Source organism: Panthera tigris, chromosome C1, assembly GCF_018350195.1.
Source record: "Panthera tigris isolate Pti1 chromosome C1, P.tigris_Pti1_mat1.1, whole genome shotgun sequence".
In the NCBI taxonomy this organism is placed as follows: domain Eukaryota; kingdom Metazoa; phylum Chordata; class Mammalia; order Carnivora; family Felidae; genus Panthera; species Panthera tigris.
In genome coordinates this window covers 55,439,351-55,458,989 of record NC_056667.1, presented here as the reverse complement: position 1 = coordinate 55,458,989, position 19,639 = coordinate 55,439,351, and the positions used below count along the sequence as shown (strand labels likewise).

Genomic DNA, 19,639 nt, shown 5'->3' with positions numbered 1-19,639 from the left:
TTAGTCCATGGCTACCTGCCCAGAAATTATTTTTGTGTGAGACAAATACCTCCTTACTGATATTTACCAGTGTTTGTTGGGGTTTGGGCTATGTGAAGCAAACACAATTAAAGAACAATAGCTATCACCACCAACACCACAGCTGCTGCCATCATCATCGTCACCATCATCATCACCATCGTCATCACCATCAGCATCATATCTGTTCTCTGACATCTGCAACAACCTCCAACTCACAGCTTTAGATTTTATTATCTAATTGGGGAATAAATTACGATTTATTAAATGAACCTCTAAGGTATCATTTCCCAGAGAGTATTCCAAGAACCATTGGTTCTTCAGATATTAAGTGTTCTGAGAAAAGGCTCTATTGCCAAGTGAACAAACGGTGGTTCCTGGTAGAGATCATTATAACAGTGGTTTCAAGTTGGTATCCCATTTGAGGGCTTTCCAAAAGATGTGTGTAAAAGGATATTTTTAAAGAATCCATTTCAGATGCTCATTTGCCATTAGTACTCTTTCTAAAAATTAAGGTGTCTAAGGAGTTCTCATTATGGCTCGCCTCTCTGTCTTTTCACCACATCCATCCTCCCAGCTTACGAAAGAAAGGCTCATCTCCTACTTGACCAGAAATCACCCCGGTGTGTTGTGTTAAAGTGTAGAAACCTCTGTGCCACAGAGGGACAATTCCAAATACTGGTGTTTAACTGGATTCTAATGGCTGGGTAATAAATCCTTGTGCAAGCCATGTGGTTCCCAATTCTCTGTTTTCAATAGAATTAAAGGGCATCCTAATTGAATTGTCAGCTGACAGATCATTAAAAGTTATTTCAATGCTAAATGACTATGTGATCTTTGTTTTGCACCCCTGAAATAGTACAGACTTGAGTGGCAATGCCATTCAATCCATTTTCACCTACTTATTTATGTGAACACCACTTCCCAATGCCTGTGTCTGTAAAATTTATAAGTGGGAACAGAATGGATCCTGCACCCTCTCTCCCTCAGCAATAAATACCTCACCCACAGATACAAGAAACAGTCAAGGAAAGGAGCTACTCAGCTTATTAAGGAATGCAATTCCAATAAACATTTACTTTTTATGTTTCATAATTATGCAGCAAAATAGATAATATTTGTCTGTTGTTTTGACTAATTCTGTGCTAATGATAACTAAATGCAGAAAAAAAATTTACAACACTTTGAGCCTCTAACTTACGTTTGTGTGTGTGGGTGTGTGTGTGTGTGTGTGTGTGTAGGTAGGCAGGTAGGTAAGGATGTACAGCAGAATGACCAATAAAATACTTTCAAGCATCAAAACATTATTTAAAAATTCTGTTAGAGAAGTAGAATGGAGTAACCATGGTGAAAATGTTGATTAAAGAAAAGCTTGTTCAAGTACTTTTAACTAGGTGGTGATGGAATATCTAATCATAGTGGTAGGTGTCAAATTGCTGTGGTATTTCGAATTCCTTGAGAAACACTTAAGAGAGTAATGTAAGAGCTTTATTTTTAAGTGGCAATATTTAAAATATGTCAGAAGTCACATCCTTTGTAACTATTTAAATTTATTAGGTGTTTACTTTAAACATGGATGAGGGGTATATGGTTTTCAAACTTTGGGGGGAGGGAGTATGACAGAAATGTAAAGATCATTGCCTTAGCGGATCTGTTTTCATGAATAGATTAAAGATTACAAGTAATTAAGAATGATATTGTGGAAATAGTTCTTCTACAACCATTTGTTCTTTTTACGAAGGCTAATTACGATCACTGCCTTGCGATTATACATGTACCTGGCACACTTTTACACATAGATAATGCAAAGGTAAGCTTTACCTCCTGTCTCTCTCCCATTTAATCACCAAAGACAGGTGTTTGGAATCTATTATAATAGTTCATCTAAACTGTGAACAAGAAGCTAATACTGCCCACAATCAAGTAGCTTAAAAGAAAAATACATTTGGGGAACAAAATATAAAAAAAAGAAGAAAGAGGATAGAACTCATAACAAAGAGCAAATTGAATATGTTATCAGTGAGGGCTGTGTAGGAAAAATGAGCAGTGCAACAGGATGACAGTTAAATGTTCAGCTGCAGCTGTCTTTTGTAGGATGCATTGTCAACTTTTATAGGATACATATGTTGGGCTCAGTATTTCTAGAAAGAGATGGAAAAGGCAAAGAATAGCAATCAAGAATAATGAAGAGCTGACTGTACAGAAAGGTCTGGATACACTTTAAAGTAGTACATTTATTAAAAGAGTTATGCTTCTCTCTAAATGTAACAGGAAGTCAAATGGTAACCCAATGGATATCTTAGAGTCCAGCTTCTCTGGAGGGAATTACTTAGTGTATACTAAGAATGCATTGAAATATTTTTTGAAGAGATTATTTATTTTGGTAGAGAACCTTGGGTGATCAAAACTCCTGCTTCAATTTCTTCCACTGTGTAAAAGGCAAAAGGAGATAAAAGAAAACAAAGCTTTAAGTTAACATGGCATTGCCACTGTGGTGAGATGATCAAATTGTGGCTTGAATCAATTCTAATAACTAAAGCTAACTTTTGGTTAATAATAATGATAGATGTTGTTAATTAACCCCATTTATTGGTTAATAATACTAATAATTGAATAAATTATCCAGTTTCACACCTAATTTCCGAGCTTCACGTAAGACAGAAATCCTAACATTTCTTCTGGTAGGGTGTCAAAATGATCTAAAGACAGAAGGGAAGTGGGAAATAATCTGATTGATTGACAGCCGGGACTCTTGATATCTGAAAATAAGGAGTCGAGTGAGTATAACAGGAAAGTTTCTTTTCCAGTCTACACAAGAAGGAAGACCTGCTTTCAAGAAAACAAACTAATTCTCCCAATTCCAGCCCATGCCAACATTATATATCAAGGGTTGGTTACTATGGTATGAAGAATAAGACTCTTCCTCCGAATTTGCTCCTCCTTCTATGTTGCCTCACTCACCATGAGTCTACAACCTGTGCACTTGCACGTGGCAGCCCTGATCTACTCTCCACTCATTTGATTAAACTAGAAACCTGAGGATCATCCTTGATTTCCTCTCTTTCCCTCATCCGCTTCTCTGCCTTTCAACTCCTAGTCCCCCAAGCTGCTTTCACTTGGGAGCATTTGTCTCCCAGCAGAAAGCTCAGTAAACATGTGTGGAATAAATGACCTGATTTAATATGATATGTGATTGATCTCTTACCTCAAGGAGTGCTCTCCCAAAAATAAGGGGATAAATATAAGAACTCCTTGTCGTTTAGGCTCTTCAGGTGCCCCCTCCTCCAAGAAGCCTTCCAGATCTTCTCCCACCAATCACACTGGGGTACGTGACCCTTCTCTGATCTCCGAGAGCAACCTGTGTTTACCTTTGCAAAGAACTTATAATTCCGATGTGCAACAATTGATTTATTGAAAGCCACTAGTTAGGGGCTTTCATAACTGGATCCCCACTGCCTAGAGAGTACCCAGTGCCAAGTAGAACATCAATGAATGTTGAATGAATGAATAAACAATACGAGGAATAAGTCAATAAGAGGTCACACAAAATAGTCCTAGGTGAACCCAGATGAAAGAGCTGCTAATTCTGTTATTGGGATGAGTGGTGAGTTACAGTGAAAAACACCTTGTTTTGAAAGATGACTTAGAGTTTCCCTGGAGATCAAGGCAGGGAAGGGTGTTAACAAGCAGAAGGAGCAGCATGAACAAAAGCATGTGGATGAAAAAGCACACAAGGTATTTAAGACAATGGGAACCTGGCAAAGCTCAAGAACAGCTTTGAGTGGGAGGAAATGGGGCAGATGTGGCTAGAAAGGTTGTTTTAAACAAGTTGTTAAAGACCTAAGGGGTCACCAAAGGGTTTGAAGGCTGTAAAGTCACTGAAGTCTTCAAGCTAAGTAATGCCATGATCAGATCTTTAAAAGAAAAAAAAGTATTTGTGTCTTTTTTAGTAATTAAAAATCAGAGATCTAACCTCCTCCATTTTTATATTTCTTGCTACCTCATGAAGAGAAAAAACAAAGCCCAGCTGAAGCAATTCTTTCTTTGCCTGGTCTGAACTAGGCGTACTTTTTTTCTTTTCCTTGTTTTCTGGCCAATCATTTGGTGAAGTGAGTGCATCATACAGCTGGGAAAACACGAGCTTCTCCAGTTTGTTTGGCTTCAGAGCTATGTGGGTGAGCGCGAGTCTGGGCAGTGTGTCAGCTCCTTCCTGAAAGTCTGGGTCAAGGAAGTCCACAACACAACCTTGTTTACTTGATTTTGCTTTCAGTGTCGAGAACACTGGTTCTGAGGACTGCAAAGGTGTATGTGGTCACTGTTGGCTCACAACCCTGTAATTCCTTTGAAAAGATGATTTGATTGGGACAGCTGTGACCTTATTTTAATAACTCAGTGCCTTTTGAAACACCCAGATGAAAAGTGATGCGTTATTTTCCTAGTGGCTTTTGTTCCTGGCTGACCATATAGCTTGCTGGATCACTGGGAGTAATTCTGCAGGACCGAGTTTGCTGGACTGGCAGACTTGGCGGGATGGATGATGAGTGACCAGTCTGAAGCAATTCCTTTGGCTTGGACATGTGAAGTTACAGTTAATCAACAAGTGTTTACCGAGTGCGTGTTATATGCCAAGCATTGTCTTGAGCACTGGGATGAATAAGAGGAGTAAGACAATTTCTAACAGAGTCTAGTAACTAGACTGAAAACTTGTCAAAGGTAAAAAGCCAACTCTTTTTTCTCTTTACATTTTCCAAAGCGCATGGTGCAGTGTCTAAGTCAAGGCAGTGCCTCAATAATTACTGAATGTCTGAATAAAAAGGTGTATTTCAATTTTGCCCAACAAATATTTACTAAGCACCCACTATGGCTCGACGGTGTCTTACGTAGTAGAGAGGCAAAGATGAGAGAGACAGAGCCCATACCTTCTACGTGCCCACAGTCTGGTGGGAAAGACAGACATTGAAACAATTACTTAGTGTGTATGAATCTGAGCCTCAAGGAACCTCAAGGCAAGAGCCTCTTGCCACCAGATCCCTCTTCTGGAACCCCCAGAAGAGGGTGATGGCATAAAAGAGAGATTCCAGGGTGCTGACCCAGCACCATGTCCCTTCTGATCGGTTGATGCCTTTGCCTTTTTGACTGATAATACTTTACTATCATTCCTGTAGGTGGTTAACAGAGGCACAAAGTACTCATATACAGGGATCAGAGGAAGAAATAACTTCATGATATGAGAATGGTGCCTGATGAAATCAGTCTGGAAGGGAGGGATGCAACCTCCAGCCAAACCCAACAGATCAGGTGATGTTTTATTTCTAGGTATCTACTCAAAACCCCTGTCCCTGTGGGCACAAGGGGGACTCCAGATTCACGGCACTTACAATCCAGATGCAAGGATGCCCCTAACCGCTATTTCATGTAAGTAAAGGATTCCAGATACAGAAAATCATTCTGAAATGGTATTATAAAACATTTCAATTTTAAAGTTAATTTATATATTGTTTTTATTTCTTCCTATTCTAGAGCAACCATTATCCACAAGCCTAGTTTTATAACCGTCTTGGTTCAAATAAACTTGTTATCTGCTGAATCATTGGACTCACTCATGTTCAGTTGTGATCCAGAGAACCTTCCAAGAACCAGTTAAGAATCTTTAGAGCTAATCCTCCAGGCAGGGGAAAGAGGAGTGCTTTTGTTTCCTTTTCATCCCTTGCAGAGCTGATACTGAGAGTTTAGACATATTATGAAACCTTTAACATTCTGAAGAATTGAAAGAGATAGGAAGGCAGTGAGAGGTAGAAAGGAAGGACAAAAGAAGGAATGAAAGAAGGAGAAAGGGACAGAGGGAAAAGGAGGGAAACAATCAACCACACAAAAAGCATACATTACTTCCCAAATCTCTCCTCAGATGTTCAGACTACAGATTCATAAAGTCCTCCAGCTGGAAAGGTGGATTTCCCACTTGTAAAAGCATCAAACATCACCTGAGCCAGTTTTTCAGTAAGAACCACAATTATTCCATGGACACATGTCAACAGTTCTCTGCTCAATTTTATGAGCAAAAACAATGAAGCAAATTACACTTGCCTGTGTTCTCTAGATAATTGAAGCTGGCTTCTTAAAATTCAGGTGTTGGAATGTTGAGAAGAACATGCTAGCTCTTTTATTAACTCTTTTGTTTTTACACCATTTCACGCAAAGCAGGATTTCATAATGTTGACTACTTTAAAATAAATGACTGGCACAAGACTGGGCTAGTCTCTAGTCACTTCTCTAACCTTGCCTTTCTTCACCTCTTGCTTGGCACACAAACTATCATGCTTGGTTCCTGTGCAGACACCACACCATTTCCCCTCCAGGCATTGCCCATGTCCCCTCTCCATGGAATGGCCCCTCCCCAAGTATAGCCTTCCCCAGATGACCTTCCCCTCCCCTTTTCTGTCCTGGATAAGGAGCCCTTCTTCTCTCCTATCTCACGCTGAGCACATCTCCATCGTTGCCCTTACCACCGTGTGTTGTTAGTACCATATTTGCACATACACCTGTCTCCTCCTCTCCCCAAACACAGTGACCAGGCATCCCTCATTTTTCACATTCTTATGGCCTAGCACAGTACCTGAAAATAGTAGGTACTTGTATTGGCTATCTATTGCTGCATAACAAATGACCTCAAAATTTATCAGCTGAAAACAATATTTACTATCTCACAGTTTCTGTGGTCAGGAAATCAGGTGCAGGTACCACTTAGTTGGATGACTGTAACTCAGGGTCTCTCACAGGACAGCAGTGAAGCTGTCAGTAAGGCTCAGTCATCTCAAGGGTCAACTGCAGGAGAATCTGCTTCCAAGTTCACTCATGAGGCTGTTGGCAGGCCTCAGAAAGTTGACTTCCAAGCTCAATCACATGGCTGTCGGCAAGCTTTAGGGCCTTGTTGGCCGTTGACTAAGAATATTATTCCCTTGCCACATGAGATTCTCCCTAGAGTTACTCAAAACATGGCAGCTGGATTCTCCCAGAATAAGGGCTCAGAGGGAAAGAGACAGAGACAGAAACAGACAGAGACAGAGAGTGGGAGCATTCAAGCAAGATGGAGAAGTCAAAGTCTTCTTGTACCCTAAACTCAGAACTGACATTCCATCACTTTTGCTATATTTTTGTCTTTTAGAAGCAAGCCACTAGGTTCAGTCCATATACAATGGGAGGGGATTGCACGAGGACATGAATACCAGGAGGTAGAAATCACTGGGACCATCTTACAAGCTTCCTATCACAGTGCTCAATAAGTATACTGAAAAAATAGATGAATTTCTCTAGTCAGGATGAGTCTTTCCTTCCCTGAAGATCCATAGTGTTTGAACTCCTTACTAGGGAACACAGCACAGTATGACTTTCCAGCTGAGCATAGGTTTATGTACACACCAGTGAATCATAAGCAACTGTGTAAAAACAATGCCAAATAATATGCTGGCACTCAATAAATAATTGTCGATTGGGTAAATAAATGAAAGAAAGGTTGGCAGAGACTGGTACGTGTCCATCAATATTTTTCTTTAATAAAGGAATTTGTAATTCTTAGCTAAATACATAGGTGTGCCACTGGAGACTACATTTCTCAATATCCCTTACAACTAGAGATGGCCATGTTACCAATTTTTGGCGAGTGGGAGGTGAGTGGAACATGAGGTGATCACATCATTTTCTCCCTTCCCCTTGACTGGAATACAGAGGTTTGGGTGGGATTCTAAGAAGGAATAAATACCATGAATGTGGCAGGGCCACCCTATCAGCCATCTACCTCTCTACTAGTACATGAAGCTGTATCTTGCAAAAGTCACTGTGCTCTAGGGTCTTGTTGTAATATAGACTATTTCAGCTTAGAGTATTACCTGTCTGGTAGAGGATTTAAAAAGCAGGGAAGAAATAAGTCTCCCTACCCCAAAGCTAGTCCCAAGCTTTAAACATACTATACAAGTTCCTTAAATATTTGCTAGATTATAAATTGTGCCTGCAGACCTGCTGGGATGTGTTGGTAGGTAAGAAAGGAACATTTAGTGCAGCACAGGGGATATAGTTAATAATATTTATGGTGACAGACAATAACTAGACCTATTGAGGTGATCATTTTGTAATAGATAAAAATATCAAATCCCTATGTGGCATATGTGGAACTCATAAAATATTATATGTCAATTATAATTCAATTAAAAATAAATATTAAAAAAAGGAGTTTTTACCACCTTTCCCCTCAGTTAAGCAAGCACAGGCTTCTTTGGGTCAACTCTTGTAAACTTCGGAGCTGTGAGACTCTTCAGAGAAGCAACCCGTTAAGTGGCCTTAATTTTCAAAGCCTGAGGCAGAAAGCCACCACGGAGACACATAAGTCAGAATGGATTCTTCTCAAGGAAAATCTATCCACAGATTGAGGTTTTCTCACAGGAGGTTGGTTTGTTTTTCCCAAAAAGGAGAAGAGTTCTCAGCACATCCCCTGCAAAGGGCCAGGCTAGCAGTTTCTCCAAACTCCTGTGGCTGTCAAGGGCAGGTGGCCCACTGGGCAGCAGCAGCCACTGTCGGCCTTGCTCCCCACTTCTCTGCTCTTGGAGGCCAGCCAGCACTCGATCCTGGACGAGAAGGGCCTCTGCCTTAATCTGGAACTGGACAGGATCCATGGCCTCAAACTGAACGTTTTTGTTCTGTTTGTGTTCTTTACAGTATACAGACAGAAGGCTCCAACCAACACCATCCTCAAATGCCAAAATAAAATGCTCACCCAGCCAAACCATCTCTGCTGAGGCTAGCTCAAGGAGATGACAAAACCTTGTTAAAATACAGGAAGGGGATAGGAAGGAAGTGGGATAAACTTTCCTTGCCTGGATTGAAAATCTGTTAATAGGACAGATACATGCCAAGTACAGAGTCATTTGAAGGTGTTTCTCTTTCCTGGGAAGGTGAATTTGAGAAACCAGAAAAGAAAGAAGGGATGAGGAACTCCAGTTGAAGTCTAGAAATTCAGGTGTCTTGAAATGTAGGAAGGCTTAAAACACCTGCTACTCCTGGGCTTTCCAGAAGCATTCAAGGTACTTAAGAAGACAGCCATGCCCATTACCAAAGATGATTCCATGTGGAAATGTTCTCATGCTGTTGGTGTTAGAGGGAGGGAGACAGTAAATCTGGCTGAGGGAGGGTGTCATGAAAGTGAACTGGAAGAACTCACTCTTGAAGGGTAATTAAGATTTCCAGGTGGTCACTGGCCTCCAGTGGAGGGCATGTCAGACTTCCACCCTCTGGAAGTCTGAGAGGCCAAGGCATGTTTCTGGAATTACTAGTGACATAGAAATATAGAATTATAGGGTACTCAAGTCAGGTCTTCAATAAGAAAAGTAGGGATGACTTCAGTTAAAAAGTATGTAGAAAATAGTGCTAAGGAGATGGAAGGAGATGAAGAGGCATTGACAGACCAGAGAGAAAAGAGAGATCCTGCTCTGTGGACTCCAGCTGTAACAGTGGCATAGGGTTTAGCAAAATGGCTATATAACTTGGTGATTTAACAAGTCTCAGGCTCTTGAGTCATCCACTGCATTAGTGTCTGTAACAAACTACCCCAAACTGAGTGGTTTAAATATCGGAAATCTATTGCCTCACAGTTGTGGAGGCTAGGAGTCCAAGATCAGAGTGTTGGCAAAATTAGTTCCTTCTCAGGCCTACGAGGAAGAATTAGCTGCATCTCTCTCTCTTAGCTCCTGGTGGTTCACTGGCGATCTTTGGTGTTCCTTGGTTCGTAGATGCATCACCTCGTTCTCTGCCTCCATTTTTAGATGGCGATTCCTCTGTGTCTGTGCATTTGTCTCTGCCTAACTGTCCCTCTTTTATAAGGACATAGTCATATTGGATCTGGCCCACCCTAATAACCTCACCTAAGATTAGTTACCTCTTTAAAGACCCTCTCCCCAAATAAGGTCACATTCACAGGTACTGGAAGTTAGGACCTCAACATCTTTTCAGGGGGGCACAATTCAACCTATCACATCCAGCTAGGTTTGAATCCCAACTTGGCCACTTTACTGGCTGTGTGGTTTTATGAAAATTACTAGCTGTGTGGTCTTGCAAGGACTGCTTAATATCCCTTAGCCCCAGTAACCTGTTTTAAATGGGACAAAGAGCACCCTTTGTGCAAGTTTTGGACAAAGTAACAGCTTCATAAGCATCAGTGGTTACCACTGCAGGCACTAGAGGACTATGTATGGAAGTCAGGCCCTGGCATCACTTCTATTTCAGGAATGTAGACAAAGGGACCACTGACAGATCCTTATTTTACTCATTTCTTTCCTCCCCCACCCCTGGTGCCTGGAATCTTGGAGGCTCAATAAATATTTTCTGCAGATTATGACTCTATAACTCAACTTCATTTTAATTTCGAGCCACTGTCCTTGCAGGGCGACAGAAACCAAAACTCTGCCAATTTGGAGTTTCCCTCTCCATTTTCCTGGGATTGTGGCTAAATTGCAGTGCATTGCATCATGCCAGGCCTTGAAGTAGAAGCATGGGAACTGGTTCCTATTTCACTGGTCTACTGTCCCAGTGTCCTGGTTGGTCCTCAGGCAGCAGTCGCCACAGGCCTTGTTCCCATTTGAACGCTGCCCGAGGTCTGTGGGGCTCTCCACCACCTGCATGCTGCACCAGGACATGGGTCCCTTCTGTTGCCTCCATACTAGCCTGGAATAGAGTCTGTCTGAGGCTTCATGTCTGCAGCCCCTCCCTCATGGGGTCTCCTTGTTTCCTCCAGGGCTCTGACAGTGAAGGAGGTAGAGTACCTCCTTTCAGAGGACCTGCCCAAAGCTTTCCCCTCCCCATGCCAGCCCCTCATTCTGAGACCATCCTACCTCGACTCTTATTAACATGCCCCTCTGCCTCCCCAAACCCAACTAGATTGGAGGGATCTTTTATCTTCAATATTCCCCAGACATTTTGGGTATACCCCAATCCTCTCCATTGCCTTAAGGGCTCCAGTTTTGGAAAGCAATGCCAGGAAGAGGCCTGTGGCCTCTTTATGCCTTCTTCACAGTGCCTCCCCCAACCCTTCCCCAGACCAGTCTTTTGCCTCCCAGGGGAAATATACCAGGAAAGGAAAAAAAAAAGTTAATATTTAAAAAATATTATTCCAGCTTGTTTCGGTAAATAAATAAATGAATACATGGCACTGGCCCAAGGTGCTTGATCCTGAACCAGTTTCATGAAAAACCTCTCTCCTGAATTTCCACTAACACCTTTGTGCCTGTCAGAAGGGCTTAGAGCCCCCACACCTTTCCTACCAGAAGTCTGAGCTCAGGGTCAAAGCTTCTATGGCATCTAGGTGCTGCCTGTCCACCTGCCCCGTGTGGAATCACAGGTTTCTTCCCCTGTGCTCTCAAGCATGGCTGGTGGTTCTAATGAACACTTAGCACTTAGCCCTGCTGCCCGACATTATTACAGTTAATATTTTACATGGCTGACCTCCTTACTGCCTGGAACCAGTTCTTACTCAATCTGTGCAACAAAGGGAAAGCTTTGCCACCTTCTACCCAGTGACCTTGGGTGACTTACCTAAGCCTCTCCAAGCCTCATTTTCCTCATAAGTAAAATGGGGGTAAGAACACCCACCTGTAGGTTGCTCTGTGGATTAAGTAACGTGGCCTAAGTAAAGGCCTGAGCCCGTGGCCTGATAGCGGGTGGCTGTTGCTGTGCATGACTGAGGCTGTGGCTGGCTCTACCAGGCTCTCCTGAGCCTCATCGGTACAGAGAGGGGCAGTCATGCTAACAATGTCACCACAGCTGAAGGAACCCTGCCTGTGGATTTCACCCAACAGAAGAGCACTCACTAAAACCCACGTTTGTGTAAACTACCCCATATTAAGATCAGTGTTCATCCATTCAGTAGCTAAGCACTTAGACACATCAACTACGAGCCTGGTATTTTCATACACCTGAAAAAAAAGGGGCTCCACAGGGAGAAAGACAAGGATAGAATAATACCAAATGGGCTAAAACAACATGGTTTAAAGTACCAAGGGATCATGGAGGGAAATAATCTGTCTGCTTGTGGTCATTTATTTACTACCTTCATAACCACCTGTGTTTCCAGAAAGGATCTAAGGAAGCCTGGGAGAAATAAGGAAATTTGCCCAAGAGGCCATCTGTGAGCTCAGGCCCTAAAGACTATCACTAGGCACAGCAGTGAGGACAGACGCTCCCTGGCCCAGGGGTCAACCTGTGCAAGGGCCTGGCCTTGTGGACACACCAGGCCCAACACGCCACTTTGCCCAGGAAGGACACAGAGTGCTCGTTCCCAGATATCCACATGCCTTACTCTTTGACCTCTTGCAGGTTTCCGTTCGAATGTCGCTGTCTCAACAAGACCTTCCCTAACTACCAGCGGTAAGCTGAAGCCAGCTACCACCAGCTCGCGAGAGTAGACGGTGAAATTTTCAGAAAATCTGCAAGCCAGTTAGTATATACAATCATTAATGTGAGTCAAATTACATAAACTTACAATTGAATTAATTGTATTAGACATCAAGGTTCAAGATACCCAAAATTATCCCTTCTTAATTATTTTACATCTTACCAGTATATACTCAGTTATTTATGTGTATGGTGTCCATAAGGTAGAAATACTATGTAATGTTGTGCTACTGTGTGCACTTCCTCCTAATTTCTTATTTAATGACCTCACATTCATAGTTTACAATCTTCCATGGCACCACTGAAATTGGCCACTACTACAGAATCGGGACATTTCTGCCCCCAGAAAGCCAGTTAGGCAACATTTACCAGTACACTACTGCTAGCCACCTTCCCCCTTCCCACCGCTGGCCCCACGTACCTGATTGGTTTTTACAACAGAACCTATTGCTTTCTATCACGTTGCCCAATTTTTCAGTATCATCCTTTCCTGAGCCATCACAGAATATAAGCTCCATGAGAGCAAGGATTTTTTTTCTATTAGGTCCTTCATGCATCCCCACACCCACAAGAGTGCCTGGCACCTCGCTGGCTCTCAGTAAATCTGTCTTGAATTAATATTGGTGAATGCTGGTCTCTGAGTAAGACCGTGGAGGCAGCGGCCCCTCCCCACCACCTTGCCTTAGCCCAGCTGTGTCTTCTGACACACAGGCTGACCTGACTTGAGGCCTCTCTTTTTCTCCCTCATTCTGTCTGTCTCTGCAGTCTCCCTGCTGTCTGCAGCGTGAGGAAAGTCTTGAGTAAATGTGTTCCTCGTGGGGTCCTTGGGTGGCTCATTCGGTCAGGCGTCCAGCTCCTGATTTCAGCTCAGGGCACGGTCTTGCGGTTCGTGAGAACAAGCCCTGCGTTGGTCTCTGCACTGACAGTATGGAGCCTGCTTGGGATTTTCTCTCCTCCTCTCTCTCTGCCCCTCCCCTGTTCCCATGAGCTTGCTCTCTCTCTCAAAATAAATAAATAAACATTTTTTTTTAAGTGTGTGCCTTGAGACCCCAAGTCAGGGGAATTGTCTTTACCTTGCCAGACTTAGTCACAGGCCAAAAGTATTCAGCACATGTCTCTTATGTTCCCGAGACCAGTGCTATGGCACCTCTAAGGCAGTGGGTTCCAAGTGGCCCAGACCAGTAGCACCAGAAGGACTTTGCTAGAAATGCAAATTCTCAGACTCTGCCCCAGTCATACTGAATCAGGAATTCTGGGGATGTGAATTCTGGCTGCTGTAACAAAATACCCATAGTCTGAGTGGCTTATTAACAATAGAAAAGTGTTTCTCACAATTCTGGAGGCTGGAAGTCAGAAATCAGGGTGGCAGCACGGTTGGGGGAGGGGCCTCTTCTGGGTTGCAGATTTCGCGTTTATCCTTACATGGTGAAAAGGGCTTGGGAGCTCTGTGGGGTCTCATTTTTATAAGAGCACAAATTCCATTTATGAAGACTCTGGTCTCATGACCTAATTACTTCCCAAAGTCTCTACCTCTTAATACCAGCACACTGGGGGTTAGATTCCAACACATATGCTTTATGGGGATACATTCAGACCCCAGCAGAGGGCCAGCAATCTGTGTTTCTGAGATGCCAGTGCAGGAGATTCTGAGATATGCTGAAGTCTAAGAACCACTGATCTAAGGCAGTGGTTCTCAAATGGGGCTATGTTTTCATCTCCCCTCTCCTCCCCCAGTCCCTCCAAGGAGACAATAGGCAGTGGCTGGAGACACTTTTGGTTATCACAGCTGAGAGACTGGTACTGCTGGCATCTTGCGAGCAGAGGCCTGGGATACTGCTAACCTCTTACAACATACGTGGCGGCCCCCGTACAAAAGAATTATGTGGCTGAAAGATCAAGGGTACTGAGGTGAGTGACCTTACCACTCTAAGGTAGCCTCACTCCCCCACATCCACCCAGCCCTCCCTTCCTTCTTTTCTGTAGGGTTTTCTCAGCACCTCACAGCTGTTAATAACCGACATGCCAACCTCTAACAGTCAACTGTGAGGAAGACAGAGGAGACTGTGGACTTGCTTCAGGATTCCCTGAGCTGAGGAACATAGACACTTTAACTGACCTTTACAGCCCAGTGTGGTAAATGTTAGCATTGGGGAAATATGAAAGAGGTTATTAAACCCGGGCTTGGAACATCAGGGAGGACTTCCTGGAGAAAGTAGCTTCAGTGTTAAGACTTCAGGCAGAAGAAGACTGAATCGGGTGTATGGGGGATAGCTTTTATTATGGAGCACTTTCTGTGTTTGGATCACTATGCTGAGTTTTTTACTATCTCATTTAATCCCTGAAACGCTTTCTGAGGTTTATACTATTGCTATTTCCGTTTTATAGCTGGGGCCACTGAAGCCTAGGTATATTAATAACTTGCCTAAAGCCACACAGCTAAGAAATGTTGAAGCAGGGCTTTGAACCCAGGTCTGTAGATTCCAAAGCCAGACAGGAAGGGATTGCTACTTACAGAGGACAAAAGGGTAGACTGGGAATTTTTTTAAACACACTTAACCCTTGTGTTACGAGCTGAGTTATGTCCCCCCAGAATTCATATGTTGAGGTCCCAACCTCCAGTACCTCAGAATGTGTCTATACTTGGAGAGAAGGTCTTTCAAGAGGTGATTAAGCTAAAATGTGGCCATCAGGGTGGGTCCCAATCCAATATGATGGATGTCCTTACAAGAAAACGAAATTTGGACACAGAAAGAGATATCAGGGATGTGCATACACAGGAAAGACCACGTGAGGACACAGTGAGAAGGCAGCCATGCGCAAATGAAGAAGGTGGGCTTCAGAAAAAGCCAAACCTGCTGAGCACCTTGATCTTGGACTTCTAGCCTGCAGAGCTATGAGAAAATGAATTTCTGTTGTTGAGGACCCCTCATCTGTGGTATTTTGTTATGGCAGCCCTAACAATCAAACTGTCTGGTACGTTGTTTCGATGGTGGGAAAGTTTAAAAGGCATATTAGCTATGTTTTGTTTTCTCTGCTGTAAAATAGAAGAGAATGAGAAATCTAGGTCTCTGCCCTCCCCTCCCCATGACGACATGCAACTCCAGCTTCAGGGGCATCTGCTGAGCCAAAGCTGCTGGGAGACAGTTCTCTTTCCTGGCTTTTGCAAGAGACAAATTCATTGAGATTTACACAGTACATCCTAGAAGGGAAGGAGAGATGGGAGGGCCTTAAGCGGTAGAGGTGGAATCTCTGAGGTGAAGAGGTGATAGAAATATGACGGTGCCACCAAACGGGACCCAAACCTCATTTCCTTACAGAACCACAGGGAATGATCATTGCCCAGCCAGGCAACATTTGGCCAATGTTGCTGACCTGGGATACTGTACAACAGAGCACTGGCACCTCAAGGCATAGATCATGGACATCTTGGCACCTGCCAGTGTGGATCCAAGACTGCAGGCAGGGACTGCTAAGAAGTTTTTCTCTACTATGGACCCTAGAACTGATACCGCTTCTGTAGGATGTGGGTGCCTTTAGTACCAATAAAAGTTGAGACAAATCTCCCATTAGCCCAGAGAGATGGACCCAACTTAGACTGAGCTGAACTTAAAGGTAAGAAGAAATGTGATATTTTTTTGCACATCCACACTTGTGCATTAAGATTCAAACGGACCGGGGCGCCTGGGTGGCTCGGTCGGTTAAGCGTCCGACTTCGGCTCAGGTCATGATCTCACGGTCCGTGAGTTCGAGCCCCGCGTCGGGCTCTGTGCTGACAGCTCAGAGCCTGGAGCCTATTTCCAATTCTGTGTCTCCCTCTCTCTCTGACCCTTCCCTGTTCATGCTCTGTCTCTCTGTCTCACAAATAAATAAACGTTAAAGAAAAAAATTAAAAAAAAAAAAAGATTCAAACGGGCCACGCTTTATTTTCAAAACTGGAATACAGAAAAGCAGGCAGAAGCCAGTTCAAGGCCAACTGAAATCACTTCTGTCAGCAGGGGAGACAGTGAACGCAGGAGGAGTAAGCTACCCTGTGTTTTCTTCTGGCTCTGCCGCTGTCTCTTGGCTCTGTTTTGTCTCCTGACTAGACCTAATTATGCTTGTCATCTGCATCAGAAGGATGGGGCTAAGATTAACAAGTTAATGTGGGTAAAAGCTCTTGGAGCTCAGTAGATGAAAGGAGATCTAATTAGCAAGGCCAGCAATGACCGCAGGCAGGCCAGTCAGGGCGGACTCCGCCCTTTGTACTCACCAAAGAGCTACTTATAGCTCCTGGGAGGGGCCTCTGCAAATTCCACCCAAGCCTTCAGCACTGAGAGAAGAACCTTCCACGTTTTCTCCTTGCCCTAGGATTTTGTGATTCTTCGTGGGTGGAGCAAAATGTGCACTCCTCTGAACAACTGAGGAAAAGGATCAACTCTCATTTCTTTTTTCTCAAGGCAGGGTGATCTACACAAATAGGGGTTAATGATGCACAGGGAGGCAAGCAGAGCATAGAGGTCAAGTGAGTTCAGCCATGGCAAGAGATGGATGAAGGTTCAAATCCTAACTGCCACTTACTGATATGAGAATCGAGGCAAAACACTCAATACCCTTGAGACTCTGGTTCTTCCTTTGCTCACATGAGGATAATACTTCCTACCTCCAAGTTGTAAGGCTTAGATTATTCATGCTGGACGCCAAAAGCACATGTTTTAATTAACATTAATCAATAATAGTAGCGCCTGCTACATAATAGCTGCTTGAAAAATTGGTTGGATTGAACTCTTTCATCCGACAAATACTGAGTTATCTACTGCAGGCCAGGGAAAATGGGTGTTGCACACCCTGGGTATACAGTGATGAACCACAGACACAGTTCTGTCTTCACAGAGCCAATGTGTCTATCAGATGGCAACCTCTCTCAGCTCTCAAATTTTCCCTCCATGTTGTCCTTCTACTCCTAAAAGGCGTCACTTGAGAACTTTTTTTTAAATAAAAAAAACCCCCTAAAACCTGTTCACAGGTTTCTTTTCCTAAAAGAAAAAGACTGTTGATTCCACTCTAGAGTTAAAGGAGATTATTAGTTTGGAGTACCCAGATGAGCCAAGAATTTTAAATGCCAGACTCAGTCTTTTAACCTTTTCCTTTTAGCTCTGTGGCGTATTCCCCAGAGTTGAGTTGCTATTTTACCTGTTATATAAATGGCAGCCTGGCAGGAGTAGAACTGCGGGGGGAAGAGACTGTAAGAAAGACTGGTTCTCATTGGCCCTTCTCCTTCCGGGCACTTACTTATCACACCTCCCCTGACACTGGTTGGTGTAAATATTTAGTTAATGGCTGTGCCCCACACTGCACAGTGACCTACAGGAGGACAGGGACCCCGATGCTGTGTCCTGGTTGAACCTCCAGGCTGGCGCTGCCTTCTCTGTGTGTGCTGTGGCAGGCAGCCTTCCCTGGAATTACCCTGCAGCCACCCTGAGAAGTGGCGCTCTGATCGAGCACCTTTTGTGCATATGGAATATGAGGCACAGCAGGGTTCATGACTTGCTGCAATTCTACAGCTAGTGAGCTGCAGAGCCACACCTCAGACCATACAGTCAGGCTCCAAAGTCCTCACGCTCACCCCTTCCACCATGCTGACAGATACTTGACAGATATTTGGAGGGTAGGGATAGGTAGGGGACAGGCTGGCTGGACGGATGGGTGCTTGGGTGCAGCAGGGGCCACATTCCAGGTCTGTGGGCTTCAGCTGCTGAGCTCCAGAACTGCCCCAAGAAGAGAATACGGTGCAGGCTGGTCTCTCTACGGATGAGCTAGATCACCTTGGGCAAGTTACTTCCTATTTTAAGCCTCAGCTTGCTCTTCTGCAAAATGGTGATTTATTTTTATTTTTTTTTTTTCAACGTTTTTTTATTTATTTTTGGGACAGAGAGAGACAGAGCATGAACGGGGGAGGGGCAGAGAGAGAGGGAGACACAGAATCGGAAACAGGCTCCAGGCTCTGAGCCATCAGCCCAGAGCCTGACGCGGGGCTCGAACTCACGGACCGCGAGATCGTGACTTGGCTGAAGTCGGACGCTTAACCGACTGCGCCACCCAGGCGCCCCTGCAAAATGGTGATTTAAAAGAAACAAACCAGTAAATCAAAACCACAGTAAGATAGCACTTCACGCCAATTAGGATGGCTACTCCTTATAAAAAAGAAAAGAGAAACAAAATAACAAGTGTTGGCAAGAATGTGAAGAAGTTGGAACCCTTGTGCAGTGTCAGTGGGAATGTAAAGTGGCACAGCCAACTGTGGAAAAGAGTTTGGTGATTGTGCCAAAAAACTAAAATAGAAATATCATATGAACCAGCAATTCCACATCCGGGTATATACCCAAAAAAGCTGAAAGCAGAGTTTCAAAAAAGGTATCAGTACACCTATATGTTCGTAGCAGCATTGTTTATAACACCACAGGTGGAAGTAACCCAAGTGTCCATCAAAGATGAACAGATCAACAGCATATGATATATACATACACCAGAATATTATACAGCCTTGAAAAGGAAGGACACATGCTGCAACATGGATGAAACTTGAGGATAGTATGCAAAGTGAAATAAGGCAGTCACAAAAGGACAAAGACGACATGATCCCACTCATATGATGTGCCTAGAGTAGTCAAATTTGCAGCGACAGAAAGTAGGAGGGTATTTGCCAGGGGCTGGGGTAGGGGGAAGACCAAACGAGTTATTGTTGGGCGGATACAGAGTTTCAATTCTGCAACAGGAAGTGGGTTCGGGACATTCACAACAATGTGGATGTACTTAACGCTACTGAACTGTGTACTTAAAAATGGTCAAGTGGGTAGATTTAATGTTACGTGTTTTACCACAATTTTTAAAATTAGTAAATTAAAAAGAATTTCTTAGCAGGAGTGTTGTGAGGGTCAAATGGGATACAGTCTGGCACATGAACTGTAGGGAGTTAAGGGGTTAACGGCCCAACTATCTTAGGATCTCCCTCAGACTTTGCACTTTATTTTTTTTAAATATGAAATTTATTGTCAAATTGGTTTTCATACAACACCCAGTGCTCATCCCAACAGGTGCCTTCCTCAATGCCCATCACCCACCCACCTCTCCCTCCCAGCCCCCCACCTCTCCCTCCCACCCCCCCCAACCCTCAGTCTGTTCTCAGTTTTTAAGAGTCTCCTATGTTTTGGCT

At 43.6% G+C, this 19,639-nt stretch overlaps 1 long non-coding RNA gene across 2 annotated transcripts; it reads left to right on the top strand.

Moving 5' to 3' along the window:
• The first annotated feature begins 5,124 nt into the window (after positions 1 to 5,124).
• LOC122241238 lies at positions 5,125 to 16,117 on the top strand. Of its 2 annotated transcripts, XR_006221274.1 has the most exons (5): positions 5,125 to 5,433; positions 12,373 to 12,514; positions 14,185 to 14,358; positions 14,434 to 14,583; positions 15,768 to 16,117. It is a non-coding gene; the product is annotated as an uncharacterized LOC122241238 (long non-coding RNA). The 2 variants fall into 2 exon arrangements; XR_006221273.1 differs by lacking the exon at positions 15,768 to 16,117 and having other exon boundaries at positions 14,434 to 14,642.
• The last annotated feature ends 3,522 nt before the right edge of the window (positions 16,118 to 19,639 follow it).